General features: G+C 41.0%; 1 long non-coding RNA gene across 1 annotated transcript in view; it reads right to left on the bottom strand.

Moving 5' to 3' along the window:
- Positions 1–4,932: 4,932 nt before the first annotated feature.
- Positions 4,933–12,860, bottom strand: part of LOC122102407 — a 33,766-nt gene continuing 25,838 nt past the window's right edge. The window contains exons 3-4 of the long non-coding RNA XR_006146490.1: positions 12,668–12,728; positions 4,933–5,563 (exon numbers count right to left, since the gene is read on the bottom strand). This is a non-coding gene — a long non-coding RNA (uncharacterized LOC122102407). The remainder of the gene's footprint in view (positions 5,564–12,667; positions 12,729–12,860) is intronic.

Genomic DNA, 12,860 nt, shown 5'->3' with positions numbered 1-12,860 from the left:
ATATTGTTAACAAATTTGTCTTAATCATGTTGGGCGGCAGCAACAGCACACCACAGACTGGGTGGTTTGAAGAACAAACATTTATTTCTCTCAGTTCTAGAAGCCCCAAATCATGGTGCCAGAATGGTAGGTATCCTTGATTAAAGCTGGTGGCCTTCTTATCGTAGCTTCACCTAATGAGATCTCTTCCTATAAGAGCACTGATCTCATTTTTACGAGGGATCCAAAGGTCCCACCACATTCCAACATATAGGAATTAGGGCTTCAGCCCATTCCTATGTCTCTTGGAGGAAATGCAGTGGGGCGCTGGTTTTGGAGTGACACTCTTGTGCTCCTGACTCTCCTGTGCATAATGCTGGTCTGACTCATCCATCAGGCTTTTGTGTCCATTCTCACCAAGTAGGAAAAAAGAGAGTCACCTTCCATTTTCACTTCCTGGAGCCTTCCCAACTCAGTAGCTGCAACTACAGGTGTGTATCAATGTTCCTGGCCCCAAGTTTTCTACTAGAGTATTCATCCTCTAACAGCCTTCTAGATTTACCTTGATTCTCAGAGTAGGTTGATCTCCAAAATGGACTCCATGGGTTCTAAATTGCTGTAGAACTGGATGACGGTAACAAGCCAGGTTCCCTGAATTATATTATGATCCGGTATTCTCTAGTATAGGGAATAAAAACATTTCTAAGATATGACAAATCCCACTGTGTGTGTGGAAGGGGACATCTCTGTTTGAGAAGACTGGGTCAAGGTCTCCTCTCTGCTTAGACTGAGCTTGGAACAACCCCTTTTTAAAGTCAGTTTCCCAGAAGGACATTTGTTGGTAGGAAAAAAACTCAGGACCAGCTGGTCAAAATGTATTTAATAATTACCTTCATAAACCTATGTATCATTTCCAAAAACAATGAAGAGACACACTTGGGATGTGTGTGTACGTACGTGCGTGTGTGTGTGTGTGTGTGTGTGTGTGTGTGTGTGTTCTGATGTTCCCAACAACCTCTGAATTTGCTTTAAAAAGCCTGGCTGGGTGCTTGGATTTTGTGTGTTTTAGTACATTCTGTTGCAATGTTTTCTTTTAGGCATTTGTTATCTGCCAAGTCTGTGACATTTCTCTTATGATGTATATGTCTATGAGTCATTAAATGCTTATTGTTAATCTGCAGCTTAATTTCTGCATTGACTAATTCTTCTTTATGCACAAAGCTTGTAGGTTGGGCTCATGGCATTGACTTAAGAGTGGGTGCTGGGAGCTACAGGGAGATGTCTGAAAAGTGAGACAAACAGACCTTCAGCAATTTGTTTTCTAATTTAAATTCATCAGGACAATCTATTCTTAATTCAGGACATGGAATGATTTAGTGAGAGACTTACTGCTCACTCTTCCAGGTTTGATTTATTAGTAAGATCTGCTGACTGATGAAAGGCTTGAGATATCTTTTGGTTGACAGCTTTAAACTCTTCGTAATCTTTTCCCTGATTCCAAGTTCTGGTTTTCTTTTTTAATTATTTCTTTACAGCAAGGTTTCCTTTTTGTCATCATTTGAATCATGCAAGATACAGTTCAGTCTGGGATGTATATATCTATATGATTTGGGTTGTCATGAGGCTGTGAAATCAGTATAAATACAGAAGTTCTACAAAATTTTCTTATGGGTGGCTATCCTTGGTCATGCAAAATTATCAAGAAGATCCACTGCCCCAGCCACACCATGCCAATTTCTTCCTTGTTTGCCTGAATTCTAAAAGATGGTAAGGTTATACTGCTCTCTGGAAACTTGATGTTTCCATATGACCTAGTTCAGAGCAATAAGACAGCAGAGGAAGTACATGGAAGTTAGTGGTTTCTGGGAAGATTTTTTTCCTCACTGATAAAAAGAAAGAAGTACACGATGAAATTCCTCTCTGATTTCCCTGACTACATGCCTATTTTCTGCTTTTGATGATGGCCATGTGGAATGCTTATATCTCTGATAGCCGTTTTGAGACCACGAGGGAACGATCTCTCACATCAGAAGAATTGCAGATATGCCAAGTCTAGCATCTTGCCACAAGAGAAAACCCAGTGAAGAGGCATTTAAATCATAAAACACCATTTCCTTAGTGGTAGGTTTCTTCTTCTTCTTCTTTCTTCTTTTCTTCTTCTTCTTCTTCTTCTTCTTCTCCCTCTTCTCCCTCTTCTCCTTCTCCTTCTCCTTCTCCTTCTCCTTCTCTTCTTCTTCTTCTTCTTCTTCTTCTTCTTCTTCTTCTTCTTCTTCTTCTTCTTCTTCTTCTTCTTCTTCTTCTTCTTCTTCTTCTTCTTCTTCTTCTTCTTCTCCTTCTCCTTCTCCTCCTCCTCCTCCTCCTCCTCCTCCTCCTCCTCCTCCTCCTCCTCCTCCTCCTCCCTCTCCTCCCCCTCTTCCCCTCCTCCCTCCCCTCCCCTCCTCCTCCTCCTCCTCCTCCTCCTCCTCCTCCTTCTTCTTCTTCCTTCACTGTGGGGTTTTAACTCTGGGCCTGGATGCTGTACCTAAGCTCTTCACTTCAATGCTAGCATTTTACCACTTTGAGCCATGGCACCACTTCTGGTTTTCTGGTGGTTAATTGGAAATAAGAGTCTCATGGATTTTTTGCCTGGGTTGGCTTTGAACTGTGATCCTTCCTGAGTAGCTAGGATTACAGATGTGAGCCACCAATGCCTGGCTTGTATTAGGTATTTTCTGTGCTATATCTTTATCCTATGACTTATTGCAATGTAACAGCAACTAAATCTCAATTCTTAGAGTTCATGTCTCCATTAACTAAGGTTAAAGCCTCAGGCTCTGACCTATGATGACTCTTATTTTATACCCTCTCTCTCTGTACAAGTATATAAAGTTAGAAAAAGTATAAAATATTCCCACAATGGAATAAAATATGTGTGGATAACGCCTAGGAAGAGACCACTTTCAAATCACATTTAATTCATGCCAATCTTTAGAACAAATCTAACGAAAAAAACAGTAAAAGCAGAACTAAATAGAGGTCCTAAGATTAAAAAATATTGAATCAATATGAAATATTGAAGTCTGAATTAAACAATGAAGATGCTCTGAAACCCTACATTTTGTGGTTTTAATGAGTTAAAAACATCCTCATGTGTCCCAGACATTCAACTCTGGAGTCTCCTTTAGATCCTTTGTTACCTTGAAGTCAAGCAGGAATTGGTATTGCAGAGATCTGTCTCTTATTATGCACAAAAGAAACAGCACAAACAGGGAGCCGGACCCCAGCTCTGTACACTGGGTTCAAGCCCGTCCTTTGCTATCCACATTAAGGCCAGCAGCCTTTAAAATAAAGCTGCTTCTAAGACTTGAGCATTCTTGAAAGAACTTGGCCTTTTGTTCACCATTGCATTTACATTAAGGGCAAACTTCAGGTTAGCAAAAGGCTTAGATGTACATTCGATACTTTGAATATAACTCTTTAAGAGGGAGCCATCAAAATTACATTTGGAAAGACAGGCGTGTATGCAGTTAAGACTCATCTCAATGCAATTTTAAAGAGTTGAGATCCTACGCCGCCAGAATCAGCCTCTGAAAGAAAAAGATGAGCTCGAGTCTGCTACGACTGTGCCATTTGGATGATGACAAGATGTTCAAATGTGCTAACTCTGAGCTGGGTAATGCACTGTGACATGTTCAGACAATGAATTGAATTCCACGAAACAAGAAAGCCAGAGATACGGGCTCGTGTGCAAGTGATTAATACACTTCTCAAAGGATTACACCCAAATCAACTGCTTTCTCAGGAGCACTGTTATATCAGGAGCTGGGAAACTTCTCAACTATCAGCTGCAGCATCTCAGGAAGGCACAGTCCTCTAGGAATTCTCCAGAAGAAAAAGGTACAACCCCAAGTGTGAGTGTGGACCAGTCTTGTAGAGGCCTGGAAAGGAAGAAAAAACTGTTTGGCACTATGACCAGAGACAGCTCTTTTTACATGATTAAAGGAAGGTAGAAGAGAAAAGAGAGGAGAGCTGAGCATGTGGTACATGTTTATTATCTCAGCCATTGAGGAGGCAGAGATTGCAAAGTGGTAGTCTGTAACACAAACACAAGACTCTACTTGAAAATAAACTAAAAGCAGAACTAAGGGTCTGGTTCAGCGAGTATGAGGCCCTGAGTTCAATGTCTAGTATAGCCACAAGGTTTAATACATACATATATGTGTATGAATGGGAAGAGGTGCCAGGGATATGAAGATCTGGCATGAGACTTGGGAATTCCAGAGATGAAGCAGTCATGAAGTGTTTGGGTGGGGGAAAAGTTGAGGGCTTCCAAGCATAAAGATGTCTTTTGTTTTTGCCAAGTTGAAGTTCTTTAGTATGTAACTCTTCTTCGGTTTCTCCCCAAATCTCCAGTAAGCTCTGACAAATACAATTATTTGTCCTGAGTAGAGTTTCTTCTTGTGGGTGGGATTTGAGGGAGGAACTGCATCTTACAGCTGAACCTGTATACAGCAACCCAGAGATAATCATTTATGTGGGATAGCAAGGTGATAAACAGACTGAAAAGGGATGGGAGGCAAGGTAGCAGAAGAATTTCAAAGCACTCTCTCTTCAGTTCCAACTCCTTTATGGTGGAATTATTTGGAAATCACGAAGAAGGATTAAGCATTTAGGAATACCATCTTCTTTCTTGGAATAAGACTTATAAGGCCCATACTGAACAAAGACTTGAGGATTTTTATTTGGTCTCTTTTTTGAGGGTCTGCTGGCCGGGCTAGGGGCACATTCTGTATCTTTCTTTTCTTTTGGTTTTCTGTTGGCCATGGAGCTTGAACTCAGGGCCTGAGAGCTATCCTTGAGCTCTTTTTCACAAGGCTAGTGCTCTACCACTTTGAGCCCAGCCCCATTTCCAGTTTTCTGGTGGTTAATTGGAGATAAGAGTCTCACGGACTTTCTTGCCTAGGCTGGCTTTGAGCTGCGATCCTGAGATCTTAGCTTCCAGAGTAGTTAGGATTGCAGCCATGAGCCACCAGCATTCAGCTATTCTGTATCTTTTTCAATGCTCTGTGGACCAGGCTTGTGGTTGGCTTTGTCTCATGAGGAGCTCAATGCCAAACCTTGGCAGGCCTTTAGAAGGAAGGAGAGGAGTGGGTGAGGGTTTCTTTTTACTTGACAAGGTCCTGTGAAGTCACTTTGGGTAGAACATGACCTTGTCTGAGTATCATCATTTTCTTCACTGGTTCTGTATTTCTCTTTAGGTTTTCATAACCACTCCCTTCCTCCCTACCTTCGCCTAAGGGAGGATGAGAAACTACCTAGTTTGCAAGAAATGGAGGGAGATCTTATCCGCCCAGCACCTGGGAATTCAAGAATTAAAACTGGGAAGTTCTGTTCAAACTTGATGGAGTTACTTCTGGAGTGGTTACCAGATCCTCTTGTGTTTCCTTTACACTCTCTACAAGGGAGTCTCTCTTTGTAGATGGTCCCTTTGTAAAGTCAATCAATCAGTCTTCCCAGAATGATCTTACTCAAGCAAGCCGCTTCTCTAGTGGTGGGACTTTGAGTGTTTCATTGGGTGTTCATGAATACAGATGTCCAGTGCTTTCTGGGAAAATGAGAAAGTAATATAATCACATTTCCTGCATTTTTTTGCTCCAAATATCATCTGACTAGCATCTGATAATATTAATCTCAGCTGGATCTAACCATTATAATATTTTTCTCTGAAATATTTAAAATTATCTATTAGTGCACATAGATAGACATGAGCAGGAATAGGAAATCCTTCAGTCTACAAGATCACGCCTATTCTCAAAAGTGTAGATGGAGCACACCTGTAATCCTGTTTCTTGGAAGAGGTAGACAAGACAATCAATGGTTCAAGGCTAGCTTAGGCAAAGAAAAGATACTCTTTCTCAAAACAAAAACCCCCAAACAACAAAAAAACAAGTAAACAACCAAAAAACACTGAAAGCAAAAAAGGGTCTGGCTCAAGTCTCAGAGCACCCACCTATGAAATGCAAGGTCCTGAGTTCAACCTCACATTGAAAAAAGACAACCAAGCATAGCTATATGAACTTCCATATCTGGACAGCCACTGTGTAGTCATGAAACATTTTGGGGAGGACCATAAGAGAAGGGCTCTATTTTTTTTAATCACCTAGTAAATCTACCCTATCGGACAGTAAACCCATAAGCCTCAACAGCATGCCACAGTCAGCTGAGCGCTAACTACCTGCCTCATGCCTCAAGGTGTAATTTCACTTTGCTAAGAACTTTCTTCTTGCTGTCGTCTTACTCGCTGTGATTCTTTTGCTAAATGCCCTGGCATTGCATCCTGCGATCCATATCCTGGAGACCCTGAGACCAGCTTCAAAGATCTTGACCCCAGAGAGGATTAGAACAAGGAGTAGACCTATCTGATGATGATGATGATGATGCACAATGTACTCTGTGCTTTAAAAAGACCGATAAGGATGCTCTAGAAAACAAAAGAATGGCTTAATCAAGGCTGTGGGATCATGGGAGACTTTCTGGAGGAAGGGACACTGAATCTGGGGTTTTTTAATGATATGCAAAACTCAGGTCAACAGGTAGAGAGAGCATGGAAAGGGCAGGTGGCCCATTCCTTAGAGAGGAAAGTGTGAATATGGCTAGCAGGAGGCTTAGGACATGCCATGGTGAGAATATGGGGTGGTGGGTGGGGTGGTGGTGCTGGGTGATTTGCTGGTGGAGCAAGATGTACTATTCAATTTTGATGGAGCTGCAGATGTGAAATAGGAGTTGAAGCTGGAGAAATTGGCAAGGATGGAGTAGAAGGGGCTTGGGCCCTATACTTTGTAGGTAAGAAAGCAGCTAAATGATGGTTATTTAGAAATACATAATAGGATTGATATTAGGAACTTTAAATTCTGCTGCTTACGCTTTAAAAAGTTTACTGAGAAACATACAAAAAAATCACCACAGAAACAAAGAATAAAAAAGCAGGAAGAAGAGGGAGAAAGTAAGCTAGTTCCATATTAGGAGAAGCTTCTAGACTTGACATAAGTACACTTCCAATGTCACACATATTAGCAAGTAAATTCGCTTTGCAATAGTGCCATGAAGTTACAGCATAATCACATTGTGGGTGTGGGGTAGAGAGCAAGCAGAATGAATCCCAAAAGAAGTGAAATTTTTGAGTCGATTTTCTCAAGCCTATAATAAAAGCCCATTGGAAGTTGAATTCATTTTTCCCTTTGCATTTTCCACATTAGTAGGATCATTTTTCTTGTTTGCTGTCTAACTTTCATGGCATTTAAAAGGAAGAGGAATGTTTTATGACACTCTTAGGTTCTGGGTAGTTTAGGACACACATTTGAGGGTTACTGTGTGGCCCTGGTTTCTGATAATACACCATGTTCTTTTATTCCATTTATTAATTTGAACCTCATGAGTGTCTATGATATCTTGAGCAAATAAGTTAGCCTGGATTTAGAAATCATGACAGAGTTGCTGCTTTCATTTTCTACATTAATTTCCCAGGTCTGCCCTAACAAAATACTACAACAGACATTTATTTTCTCACAGTTCTGGAGTCTGGAAGCTCAAGATCAAACAAATTGAGTTTCTAATGAGGTGTTCTTCCTGGCTGGTCGAGATGGCTATCTTCTCTGTGTGCAGAAAAACAGTTAGAGATCTCTGGTGTCTCTTACTTTTTTATACTATCTCTGTACATGCCCTATTCCCATACACTGTCATATTGGGAGTTAAGGTTTCAACAGATGAAGTTTAGAGGGGCACAATTTGGTCCATAACATAATACTTATATGCTAGTAGAATATGATCATGATTCCAAAGAGCTTTTCTGTATGTAATTGTTCTCTTGGCTTCTGTCTTGGCAACAACCATAAGTGGTAAACTGCTGTTTAAAACTGAGCCTCCCTTTGGACTGAAGACTCAGGATGTTTTGAACTTGGCTCCATGACCTGGTTATATCAGCAGTGAATAGCAACAATACATTGTCACTTGGAGTCCAGTCCTCATTCTTCAATGCTACATCCTACCACATCACACCACACCACACCACAGACTTATGTTCTTGCTTCTGTTTTTGCTGTTAACAAAATCAAAATGCAAAATAGGCATTGGTGGATCACTCCTAAAATTCTAGCTAGTCAGAAAGCTGAGATCTGGAGGATCTTGGTTTTATACCGGGCTGTGCAGAAAAGTTCATGAGAATCCAACTGCAAAATAACCCACAGAAAGCATGAATGTAGGCATGGCTCAAGTGGTAGAGTGCCAGCCAAGCCAAGCCAAGCAAGCAGAGTGTGAAGTCTGAGTTCAAACCTCAGGACTGCCCCACTAAAAGAAAACAAAAATGTAGATATTTTATAACTATGTATGCCTTGCACACCTTGTATGAATAATCATAACTAGATCTTTCAGTCCAAGACTCACATCGTCATTTTGGAATGAAACTGCAGTACAGACTGGAACAAGCTCACCATGACACTACCTGTGGAGGTTTTCTGTTAGCAGGTAATTATCACTTGAATTTGTCACGAAGGAGTGCCTCTTACATTTTGTTTTGAAATTTGGAAATTTTGGGAAAGTTAGACCCCCACAGCGGAGCTGAGAGTCAGCCTGATATCTGTTGGTTGATATCTGTGGTTTCTCATGGAACACAATGAAAATCACATAGAGAGGGCCTGGAAGGGCAGAGAGAATAGAAATGAAAGATGAATTTCAAAGTAATTAACTAGCAATTATTGTGCAGAGAAGGGTTACGGATGCTAAGTGAATGGAGACAGACATAAAAGACCACATATCATGACTACATTTATATGAAATATCCAGAGTAAGCAAATCCATAGAGACAGAAAACAGGTTAGTGGTTGCCAGGAGATGGAGGGTGGAGGGTGGAGGATGGGATGGGAGAGTCACTGCTTAATGGGTGCCGTCTTCCTTTAGAGATGATGAGACACTCTGGAGCTGGATAATGGTGATGCTTGCACATCATTAGGGACACACTAAACGTCACTACTGATAATTTCCATGTTAGGAGCATTTTATCAGAGCACAAAAAAATATATTCATCTCCACAAATTGAAAAGGAAATCATCTTATAGGTTGGTTAATACAAGCTTTAATCTCTTCAATCACTTTCCTGGCATACCTAATCAGTAGCCATTTGGGCTGAACCTGAATGTTTTTACTAAGGAAAAAAATAAAACAATCTCGCAAAAATCAGCTCATTTCATTTTGAGGAAGCCCTAAGTATTAGAAAATCAAAGAAAGTGAATTAAAATCTATCTACTCATGAGAAATTGGGAGGACAGGAAGGAGGGAAAAAAGATAGTGAGAGTAGGAGAGAGACAGGGAGAGAGAGAGAGAGAGAGAGAGAGAGAGGGGGGTAAAGTGAGAGACTAACTGGGATGTTAGGTGTCTCAATGACTCCTGTCCTTTGCTGACATCTCTGTCTTAAGAAAGGGCGCAGTTCTAAGCAAGGGGCAGAAATCATCAAAAACAACTACAACAATAATACCCCCTCTAATCCAAGGCAAGGTCAATGAATTTTCCTGAGTAGATAAAGTGAAAGGTCTATTATGGGATATGGGAGTTATGTCTTGATTATTCTAGAATTTGGCTAGGGATCTTCAAAAATCTAATCGTTATGGGCACTGCAATAGATTGGACAATTTTTTTAAATTCAGAATTTTCATTTGAAGAAATACATTTGTACATGCCATCTTAAAAGTGAGAAAAATTCCTACTTGAAAAAAATGCAAGATACCAGAATCTATTCCAAATGGATCAAAGACATCAATGTAAGACCAAATACCCTGAAAATATTAAAGGGAAGGAATAGGGAGACACTAAGGCTCCTTGGCATGAGTAGAAACTTCCTAAGTAAAGATCCAGAATCAAGGGGTTGGGGAGGGAGGAGTTGGGGAGGTGGGGAGGTAAGGGATGGTAGGGGAAAAACAAAGGAGGGGGTAACAATACTCGAGAGGAAATGTATTCATTACCTTACTCATGTAACTGTAACCCCTCTGTACAGTAGCTTTACAATAAAACTATATATTAAAAATCCAAAATCACAAAAAATCAAAGAGAGACTGGATAAATGGAATTGCATTAAATTGAAGAGTTTCTGCATGAAAAAGGACACAGCTAGCAGGATAAATAGAAAGCCCACAGAGTGAGAGAAGACCTTTCCTAGCTATGCATCAGACAAGAGCCTCATTTTGAAAATCTATGTAGAACTCAAAATTTAAACCCTTCCAAAACAAATCCTCAGAGAAACAACAGCCAATTAATAACTGGGCTAAAGACTTAAAGAGACTTCTCAGAAGAAGAAGTAAAACTGGCCAATCGATATATAAAGAGATGTTCAATATCTTTGGTCATAAAAGAAGTGTAAATCAAAACTACTTTAAGATTCTATCTCACCCCAGTTAAAATGGCCTTTATCAAGAAAACTAATAATCACAAATGCTGGCAGGGATGTGGCCACAAGGGAACACTACTACACTGTTGGTGGGAATGTAAAACTGGTTCAACCACTCTGGAAAACAGTATGGAGGTTCCTCAAGAGATGAAACATAGAGCTCCCCTATGATCCAGCAATCCCACTACTGGGCATTTACCCAAATGACCACAAACAAGGCCATACTAAAGCTACCAGCACAACTATGTTTATTGCAGAATTATTCACCACAGCTAAGATAAGCAACCAACCCAGATACTCCTTAGTAGATGAATGGATCAAGGTATATATACACACAACGGCATTCTATGCTTCCATCAAAAGGAATGACATTACTCCATTCACAAGGAAATGAAAAGACTTGGAAAAAATCATGTTAAGCAAAGTAAGTCAGGCCCAAAGAAACATGGGTTTTATTGTTTCCCTCATTTGTAACAATTAGAATGTACCTGTAAATCTACAAGTAAGTCCAATGGATAGTAAAAGACAAAAAACTATACTTGGACATGATAAACAGGACTAAACGTTCACACGGTGAGACCAAAGGAGGATATTCTTAGGAGAGGATCTCAAGGGCTCAATAGCTGCTTGCATATGATCATATGAAATGAAGCCTGGAAACGGCGGGACAAAAGGTAAACCAATTCAGCAGCGATACTCACTAGATTCTATGTTGGAAATGAACTATAAAACTTGGGGAGGGGGTTAGGAGGAGAAAAAAACTGGGAGAAAATGAGGGATGTGGTGATACTGTTCAAAAAGAAATGTACTTATTGCTTGACTTATGTAACTGTAACCCCTCTGTATTTCACCTTTACAATAAAAATTTCAAAAATGCAAGAAAAGCACTATACTTATGAAAAATGCTATAAGTATACGCAGGCATAGAGTAAGATGTCTTAAAACAATGATGCTCCCCAAAGCTCTGATTTGATTTATAGAATACAGTTCAGGCAGGGCATGGGTAGGGCATGGAACTCAGTGACAGAGTGCTTACCCAGCACGAATGAGGCCCTGGGTTCTATCCCCAGCACCAAAAATAAATATAGATATGTAAATTAATTAATTAAAATATAATTCCCTCATGTTTCCAAAATATAAATCTATTGTATAAACCCAGGAACATGTATGTATTTTCCTTATATGCTATGCTGATAATCCAAGTAGCACTGACATGTGGTCTAATATTAAGAGAGAGGGACAGCTCGGGAATTATTTTACAACTTCACTTTACTAAGAATAAGGAAGAACAACTGAAAATCCTTGGCTCTTTGTAGGTTCAGGGAGGTTTTGGGGGGGAAGGCAGTAGAACCTCTCTACACTTCCATTCAGGAGATGGAGCGTCCCCTGTCCCTTGTCTTTATTCGTCAGCCCACTATTGGGAATAATTAGGAGCCCCCCCCCCTTGATTATTATTATTTTTCCCCAGAGAGTTTTGTGATGGTACAAAGATGTGGACTTTGTCCTTGAGGACTAACAGAGTTTTGTATTTTCAAAGCCCTGAGCTTAGATGGCTCCCGGCATCGGAACATTGGAGCAGCATCCTAATCCTACATCCTCAGTGTAGCGGAAAAATACTAGCCAGAGGAAGTGGGCTGCGAAGAGCTGTCAGAGCCTGCCCACCTTTAGTATTTGGTGATGACGTTAGACGCTTTCTGCAACCCTCCTCAGATCTGACTCAGTGTGGTGAGAAGCCAGAAATACCAGGGCATCTCAGGCAAAAAAAAAAAAAAGAGCAACCAGAGAGAGGCCAAGCGGAAGGGAAGCGCTGTTTCAGGCCCCAGGAGAAGAAGACACAATTAGGTTAAGATACAAAGACCCCAGCAAGCTGGTGACAAAGGCAAGGCCCCTTTTCTTGGAAGCTCCAGGCCCTGTGATTTGCTCTAAATCTGGGAGGGGCAGGGATCTGGAGAGGAAGGAGAAGCTGAGGACACAGCTCGCGGGTGCAAAGACTCCTCTCCTCCTGTGGGTTTATTAAGCACCCAGGCAAATGGGTGTGCAAAAGAATGGGTTTGCTGGATCACAGCTGGGTAAATGGCAAATTACGCAATTTCGCAGGCACGCATGGATCTGCAGTTGCACAGAAATGAAATTATCTGAGGCCAAGGGCTCACGGTGCCAGTTTCCTGGGCTTGAGCGTGTTCTGCCCGGCTGCTCTGCTCTGGGGAAAGCAGGCTGGATCTGGAGTTTGCAGGTCCTTTCTGTGGCATCTGAGGGAGGGAGGTGGTATTTACTCACCCGTGTAAAGAGACGTTTTAACTCTCCATCTTCCCCTCCAGCGTGCTGTATTGATTTTCCGCTGTAAGGAGACAGAAAGACCTTTCTTCTAAGTACCTTTGGAGGCAGAGTTGGCTGCAGACCCAAACTTAGTGAGCAAAAAAGCCCACATTCAGGAAAACACAGCATCTCTTTCTCTATTGCAAGTTATGTT

Source organism: Dipodomys spectabilis, unplaced genomic scaffold (assembly GCF_019054845.1).
Source record: "Dipodomys spectabilis isolate Male_0828 unplaced genomic scaffold, ASM1905484v1 ptg000783l, whole genome shotgun sequence".
Lineage (NCBI taxonomy): Eukaryota > Metazoa > Chordata > Mammalia > Rodentia > Heteromyidae > Dipodomys > Dipodomys spectabilis.
This window is presented reverse-complemented; position numbering and strand designations above follow the sequence as displayed.